Source organism: Panthera uncia, chromosome C2, assembly GCF_023721935.1.
Source record: "Panthera uncia isolate 11264 chromosome C2, Puncia_PCG_1.0, whole genome shotgun sequence".
Classification (NCBI taxonomy): Eukaryota; Metazoa; Chordata; class Mammalia; order Carnivora; family Felidae; genus Panthera; species Panthera uncia.
In genome coordinates, this window is record NC_064810.1 from 49,003,782 (window position 1) to 49,012,239 (window position 8,458).

Sequence of the window (8,458 nt, forward strand, 5' to 3'; positions counted from 1 at the left end):
AATTCTTTTGGAGGAACACAGGAGTTGCTGTTTGGCACCTACAAGTGCATAGGAAACCTGTTGAGTGGAAAATGGCCCAAGTACCTAAGTCCTGAATGGATTCCTTGTTTGTGAAAGGCTTACTACACATGCCTGTGTTCAGAAAAAGGGTAGGGGGGATGGGAAGGGTGGTCAGATGAGAATACCAATATATTTATGTCATATTTTAAAATGTAATAACAGTCACCTTCCAAAATATTTATTGGGCAAAATGGAAAATTGTTTGACCTAATAACTGTTTATATAAAAGTTAACAAATGCTTTAGGAAATAATTTGTAAAGGACACCAGATAGTAAGAAAGAATTGTCTGTTTGCAAAATACTTTTTTAGTTTTCTTAATATACCCATCTATGTTTGTTGTGGGGAAGCAATAAAGTGGCTTTCAAATAATACAATATGGTTGCAAAAGTTTATTTTACATAAACAAAATATTTAACTGTAGGATGAAAAGATAGGAGCTGGAAGCAATCTGGATTCTGCTTCTCCAAACCTGAGCATATGTAAAAGAAAGCCTTTGCCCAGCAGAATTAGCAGATGGTCTAAATCCCCTTGGAGTACATGGGCTCAGTTCAACACTGATTTGGGATTATTCATTCAAAGTCCTTGGTCTTCTGGAACTTTACTAAGGTAGGTAAGAATAAACCATGTCATTCAATTTGAGCATTGTAATTTGTCTAGTATGATTCAGAGAGTTAGTAAGGTAGCTTTTATGCTTGGGGGAAAAAAAAACCAACCAGTAACAACGCTCCAACATGCATGTTGACTATGGTTGGTGTAGACCATTTCCTTAGAAAATCAACTAACTTTTACATTGTTCTGACTTCAAAAACTAACCTTGATGAAGGAAATATGATTCTATCTTCTGTATTTGAGGCAAAGATAGGCAGACAGTGAATACATGGGATACCAGAATCAGGCCTTCAAAAGAATCATTCAGCCAGGAATAATGAATTGACTCTAAGAAGATAAGGCTTATTGTGAATAAATATAAATTTCATCATTTTGGGCACAGACAAATAAAAACTGAAAAGAAAAAAAATCTGTAAAGTTGTTAAGTAGGGCATATGGAATTTAGCAGAAACAGCAGCTTGCTGTATTAGTCAGAGTTCTGCAAAGAAACAGAACCAATAGCATACAACTCTCTCCCTCTGCCTCTCCCTCTCCCTCTATCTCTGTCATCTATCACCTCATTTCTCTCCGTCATCTTCTCTCTACATACTCTTATGACTATATTTAATGTTGGTTACATGGAGAGGAGTTAGATGCATTTTTTAAAAATGATGATGATGATGAAGAAAAATTGATTAATATTGTGCCATTCAGGAAGAAATTCAGAGAGTGAATAATTTTCCATAGACATTGCATTTTCATCCATAACATGTTTCTTTTTTTAATTTAAATTTTATTTTATTTTATTTTATTTTATTTTATTTTATTTTATTTTATTGAGAGAGAGAGAGCTCACACACAAGTAATAGAGGGGCAGAGTGAGAGAGAAAATCTTAAGCAGGCTCCATGCTCAACACAGAGCCTGATGTAGGGCTTGATCCCAAGACCCTGGGATCATGACCTGAGCTGAAATCAAGAGACAGACGCTCATCTGACTGAGCCACCCATGCACCACCATAGCATATGTTTCTATAGGTCAAAGCCACAGGTTTGAAAAACTAAATAATATTTTGTTCTTTGTCTCTATTCTCAGTTTTGTTAGAATAATGCTACTGAATACCTTCCTGAATGTGTCAAAAAGTAGTGGTGATGTTATGACCTATCCACTTTGATGTGATTATAGTAAAACTAATATCGAGATGGTACATCTGAACTTAGTATATTCCCCCTTCAAGATGTACTTTATTATATGATAAAAATATATAAATTAAACCATGATGTTGTTTCTCATGGTTATTTAGTATAATGAATGTATAAACGGGTGCACAAAATTCACTCTGTGACTCAGACAAATGTGACTACCAGCTAATTGGGCAGTACTATCTAAAAAGAACAAGATCAGAGTGCCTGGGTACAGTCAGTTAAGTGTCCTACTCTTGATTTCAGCTCAGGTCATGATCTCATGGTTGTGAGATCAAGCCTGGCGTTGGGCTCTGTGCTGGGCTCCGTGCTGGACTTGGAACCCACTTAAGATTCTCTTTCTCCCTCCCCCTTTGTCTCTCCCCCTACCTCTCTCTCTCTCAAAAACAAAAACAAAACAAAACAAAACAAAAAACAACAAAAAAAAAACCCCAACCAACCAAACAACAACAACAACAGCAACAACAACAAAAACTCACAAAGAATAAATACATATTAAACAAAATCTTAGCAGGAAACTATCTCATTTTTTTTCTAATAAGAAAATACCACTGATGTTTCAGACTTCTAGACAAAGTGGCAAACTGGTAGCTCCAAAGTGTAATCCAGTCCAAATATGTGAAAATGATTTAGAAACATGAGGCAGCATGTAAAAGTCAGGTGGTTGCAAATAAAATCCTTGATCTGCTCTTTTCTTTAAAAACTTGAATTTCTCACAATGTTGTATAATGTATTCCTGGTTGGCAACAATCTCCTGAAAATGTGTAACCATTTTTGCCTTTAGGCAAGCTTTGTGCTCTCCAGTTGATTCCTTCCTGCCACTATGTGTCCTATGCCCATTCACCAGGGGGCTCACATCACTTAACTTAAATTATCTTCCAGTCTTTGTAGTCCTTGAAGTTTTGTTTCCTGTTCTTTAAAAGAGATGATGGCCAATTTAACCAAAGAGTTCATGACAAACTCCCACCATTCTGGAATGTGTATTGAGACTACTGTGGAATCCTAGGTTTCTAGCTTAGAAAGTTCTTAGATTTTTTTTTTTTTTTTTTTTTGGTTTTAAAAGGAATCGGCCTGCCTTATTATGACAATAGAGATATGATTAGAATAATTTTTCCTACCATTATCCAGTTTGTGGCTTTCAGCAAAGATTTGCTGGAAATATGAACCACAATTTCAGTGCTTTTATTGGCAAATAGGGCCATACTGGTGAACTGATACAGTAATTGCACTTCTGTAGACCTCAGTACTCCAATTTATAATTATTTTCAATTTAATGCTTTTGATTAGGTATTTCCAGAAATGAGAGTGCTTAAGTAATCCAAGAAACAAGGAAATGCCTTATAAACGTAGGGATGATTTAAAAGCTTTCTTGAAAGTATTCAATATCAGATACCTAGTAAAGCTAGTTCCTGGAATTGATCATCTGTAAATAAATAACTAGCAAGAAATTGTAGTACTATAAATACTGTAATCACCATGAATTCTTCATTGAAAGCATCTAGAATATATCAGTAAATCTTTCATATAGGGGAATTTCTAGAAATACCTGAAAAAACAGAGGTTTTAAGTATCATGTGTTATAAGAGCAACAATCTATCAGTATTTCCACTGATGGTCTTAAAGTGATATGTTCAAATTCCTTTAATAACATTTTCCCCTTTTGTGGTGCAACAATGCCTACCATACAATAACATATAAACCTTATTGCCACTTGCTAACTTAACAACTAACAGTTTATGCTGATCAAGAGGTAAGGCTAATTTATTCAGGTTTGAGACTCTTGAGATTAGAAATATTTGGTAAAATTATTTGTTGAACTGGGAAATCAATTGCACTTATGTATAAAGCTTGTGTGGACCCTCTTCCAAGTGCGGCTAAATCTGCTTTTATAATTTGTCCACAATTCAGTGTGGACTGAAATCCCACTAGGACATAGGGCCAGTTTATTTGTGTATAAGAGTACATGGTTTACAACTCATTTTATAAGTACCTGAAAAACCTTTGGCTCCTACAACTCAGCTCTGCAGTGAGAAGCCCATGGGGGTAGAGCTACAAGATGCCCACCTGACAGTAGAAAAATGAACAGTAAATTGGTTGGAGAGTCTACGATACCAAAAACTACTTTCTGGCTGCTGCATTAATTGATTATATCAATCAAAGTAAAAACTTAACATATATACATTTATGAGTTCCTTTATATCATTGAGTTTGGGTCCATTTTATTATTTTTTTATTATTTTTTTAAACAAATTTTTTATTAGCTTTTAATTTTGACTTTCTTAGCTTTCTTTCAAGAAATCCTTACTGAGAACCTATTTTTTTAATGGTTATTTATCTTTGAGACAGAGAGAGACACAGCATAAGCAGGGAAGGGGCAGAGAGAGAGGGAGACACAGAATGTGAAGCAGGCTCCAGGCTCTGAGCTGTCAGCACAGAGCCCAACGCGGGGTTGGAACTCACGAACTGTGAGATCGTGACCTGAGCCGAAGTCGGACGCTTAACCGACTGAGCCACCCAGGCGCCCCAGAGTTTGGGTCCATTTTAAAACAAAAAGGAATCCTGAAAAAAAAATCTGAGGCTAAACATTCGGATGGTAAAAATTTCTTCAAGCATAGAGGTATAAAGTTCTTATATTTATTTTATAATACAATTCTTTATTGTGAAGCTAGAACTTTGCTTTAATAGAACACTATGATATAACTGGGTCTTCTTTACCTTTTCCTGTTACCTTGAAAGAAGCATTCCCCACTTATAAGTTATAAGAAAGAGTTACAGACATTTTCTGTAATCCTTCACCTTCTTTGCTCATTCATTTATTCAAAATATATTATTGAGTACCACTGATATACTAGGCGTTCATTCTCCTGGGTATGAGGCAAACATTAGGGAACAAAGAGAATCCACAACAGGGATTACATTCAGGTATACATCAGGAGGGAGAAGACCTGTAAGTAAGTTAATTATGTAGTATGCTCGAAAAGGATAAGTGCTTTACAGCTGGATGAGATGGAATCATTTGGGAAGCAAGTGTGCATATCGAGGTGAAGAGGGCAAAGACTGAACCCGGGGAGAAATTCCATCACGGAGAGATAACTTTGTGAGAGACAGTGGAAATCAACCTTTATCCCTTGCCCGTGACACAAACTTATGGTCAGTGTCAACTTCATCATTCCAGGTTTGACTCTAGTAACAAAAAACCAAAATCTCACCATTATATAGTGAGAAGATACTTATACTGAATGATAGAAAGGCCAGAACTCTCCTGTAAGCAAGATCCTGGCATACTGACTAATTAACTATGTTTTATTATAGCTCCATGAGACAGGGAGGCCTTTTTACTTTCATTTTCTAGCCTGAGCTGTTTAGTCATTGAGGGTTTAGTTAAAAGACTTTTAAAGGAAGTTGGGAGTGAGCCATGTAGTTTGAGGGAATAGTTGGTTACTGGTCAGGGTGCCTTTGCAGTCTGAATTCAACCTTCTCTAGGAACTAAAGGGCATTCATTGGTTGCCTTTCCTCTGATTACGAAACATTAAGTAAATCCTTTTTTTGGACAGGATAACTGCTCAGATTTCCACTTCTGGTGCTATCAAATACTGATGAATATTTTATATAGCTAAAATTATTCCCTGATACAAGCATATGCTGCATGTACAACTAATCAAATATTCAGCCAAGTCACATAGCTTGTACGACAAGAAATCCCCTAATAAAGGGCTCAGAGTTTTCAGCAAACTGGTAAAATTCTCTCTTAGAAGCTAGTGGAACGTGTGACATTACTGTTCACTACATTTTAATGGCAAAATAATAACAAATAATGTCAGTTACTTTATCTCAACTGTTTTATCTTTTCCTTGCTGAAAGCCTCTAATGGAATTACTGTCTTTTTAGCTAACCAACTTATAGAGAATGTGGGTAGTGGTTTCAATATTTATGAAATGCTCATTTTCTCATAGGGTGGAGGCTACTGATTTTTTTCTGTAAATGACAGAATTTGTTAATTGATGCTTGAGCCTGTTGCATGTTCACTTTAACTTTCAAGAAGGTAAAGAACATGGGAGACACATATTCAAAGCAAAACCTGAAACATCGCTTGAAAACATCTAGGTCAAAAACTTCATTATAGAGGAAAACACCCTCTACACAGCAAAGAAAAGCTTCAGTTCCTGTCAGCATAATTAGGAAGCCCTGAAAGAGATTTCTTAGGATCATTTTTATGTTTTTAATAAGAGTTCTTAACCAAAAGAATATATAGGGAAATTTATATTAATGGTATTCAAAAAATTGGTAGATTCATGTATCTCATATTTACTCATGAGTAGAATAGAATTATAAGTTTATGGAGCTGACACTTCTCTGAAAAACATGAACCTGATTTGTTTGGTATAAAAAGCACCAACTCTCTCTCAACACTAAACAGGACATAGAAGGCGATGTGAATAGCCTCCAGCTATTATTTTTTAGTAGTTATGTTAGCTTTAAGTTCACTTACCATTTAGGGAAAGAACTTGGTTCAGGGAATGGACTAGAAATCTTGAAAGGCTGAACTCTTAGATTTTAATCTCAGTTCACAGTAGCCATAGGCAACTAGCCTCTGTCACAGAAGCAATTGAGAACATAAATGTTGTTAAAGTATCTTGAGCCAATTGAATAAGATAAAATTTTATAAAGATATATGCCAGGGTATTACTGATAAAGCAATGTGCTTTTTCAGGATAGCCATTATTATTAAACAGCTGGCGGAGTAATATAAATCCACACAATGGGCTTCAATCTGCCACATGGTCATCCCTAAGCACAGTAGTACATAAAGTAAAGCTTTGCTTTGGTCAGAATATCTTGAAAAGCTTTCCATGGTGCCGGAATCCCAGCTTCCCACTTTCCTTTCCAATGAGAAGTCAGAATAGTTACTGGGGTGGAAGGCTTAGATGACGTCCAACTGGGTCCAAAGGCTCCAAAGGCTGGTGGGCTGTGTTGTTTGGAGGCCCCTAAACAAAAGCAAGGATTATGAAGCGGGTTCAGTGTCTAACTCCTTTACAATTGGGTCCTGTTGGGTTTTTTGCATTGACAGCCTCTTAGTCATTATTATCCCAATCAAACCAGTTTTCACGATGATATTCCATATCCCATTTTCATCGCTACATGAAATGTAGTATTGAAAGGGCCGGGCATCTTTCACAGAGCATAACAGGACATTGATAACTGTGCAGATTGACTCCCAATGCAATCTCGGGCCTTGTTTCTTACTTTATGATCTTTTTCTTTTTTTTTTTTTTTCTGGACCAGCAGGCTTTCCCTCATCAGGCTGACGATGGCTCACTTCACACATAACCACTCAAGACTTCTGTGCAGCATAAAATAGAAGATCAAAAGCAGGTAGGAGAAGAGGAATAAAGGAATGAATTGAAAATTGAAAGGGATGTAGTTGGAAGGAAACAAAGGTTTATAAAAGATGAGCTCAAGTTTCATGTTGGTGATGATTAGTCTTGCAAAACCTTCTGAGACCATGGAAGCATTTGCTTGTCGAAAATCCAGGTTTTCTCTCTCTCTCTCTCTTTTTAAAGGCTTTTCATAATGAGCAACTCTTTTCTCATTTGAAGGGTTGAATCTTTTTTGAAAGAGTTTGGTAACACCAGGCATTTGAACACTCAGTCACATGCAGCAGAACCAGGCACATGGAGAACAGCTGATTCCACAAAACCAAGGGCTTGGGTAAGTGCCCGGCGCTGAAGCCACCTAAAGTGACTGCAAATGCTGTGTTTTTTGTAAGCACAGGAAATTCATTTTAATTTAATAATCTTTTATGATATAAGGCCATCTCTGGTAAAACTCTTCTGGTAGTGTGGTTCCATTGATGGGTAGGGGTTGGGCTGGGGAGTATCTTAAATATCTCAAAAGGAAACGAAAAACATCTTCCCATATTTGAGGGCAGAAAGCTATAAAGAAAATTTTATGTTGTGAACTGCAGTGTCATCCCGAACATTTGGGTTGGATTTGGAGAAAGGACTTAATCTTTTGGCAGCTTATTCAATTTTGAAGTTAGAGCCTGAGGTCAAAAGTTGTACATGATTTGCTACACCATTGTATATCAGGCTGCAATTCCATCCGCTGTCCCCTGCCAGTCGGCCACAGTCCACAGATGTTCCATTAATGAGATATCAGGATCCCATCCTACCAGAAAATCTGGTTGAATATGGGTGGCATCATCTCTAATTATGAAGACGATATTATTGAAAATAATTATAGTTTGATTTTCTTTTAAATAAGAATAATTTTAATAATGAGCCTAGTATTATTAGAATTGACATGGGATCTCAAGTAACCTGGGAGCTGTCATGGCGATTCCCATTTCTTGGGTGACCTCTAAGTCTCCTTCCATTCTAAGATTGCCTTTGGTAAAACCAGTTGTTTTTGATGTTAGAGAGAAGACCTTACTTCTTAGGTTCATGTATTTGAGATAATAATCTTTTTGGTTCTCAGGAGTATGACATTATTTGTTTTGCTACTGTGAATTGGCTTCTTACAATTCATTTTACGGGCCAAAGAAAAACAATCTAAACTGTCAGTTTAAATAACTTTGGTAGCAACAGCAAAGAGGTTGAATTTAGTTAA

At 36.4% G+C, this 8,458-nt stretch overlaps 1 long non-coding RNA gene across 1 annotated transcript; it reads left to right on the top strand.

Moving 5' to 3' along the window:
- Positions 1 to 490: 490 nt before the first annotated feature.
- LOC125922102 (uncharacterized) lies at positions 491 to 7,606 on the top strand. Its single transcript, XR_007457577.1, has 3 exons — positions 491 to 667; positions 7,136 to 7,222; positions 7,447 to 7,606. It is a non-coding gene; the product is annotated as an uncharacterized LOC125922102 (long non-coding RNA).
- Positions 7,607 to 8,458: the final 852 nt, after the last annotated feature.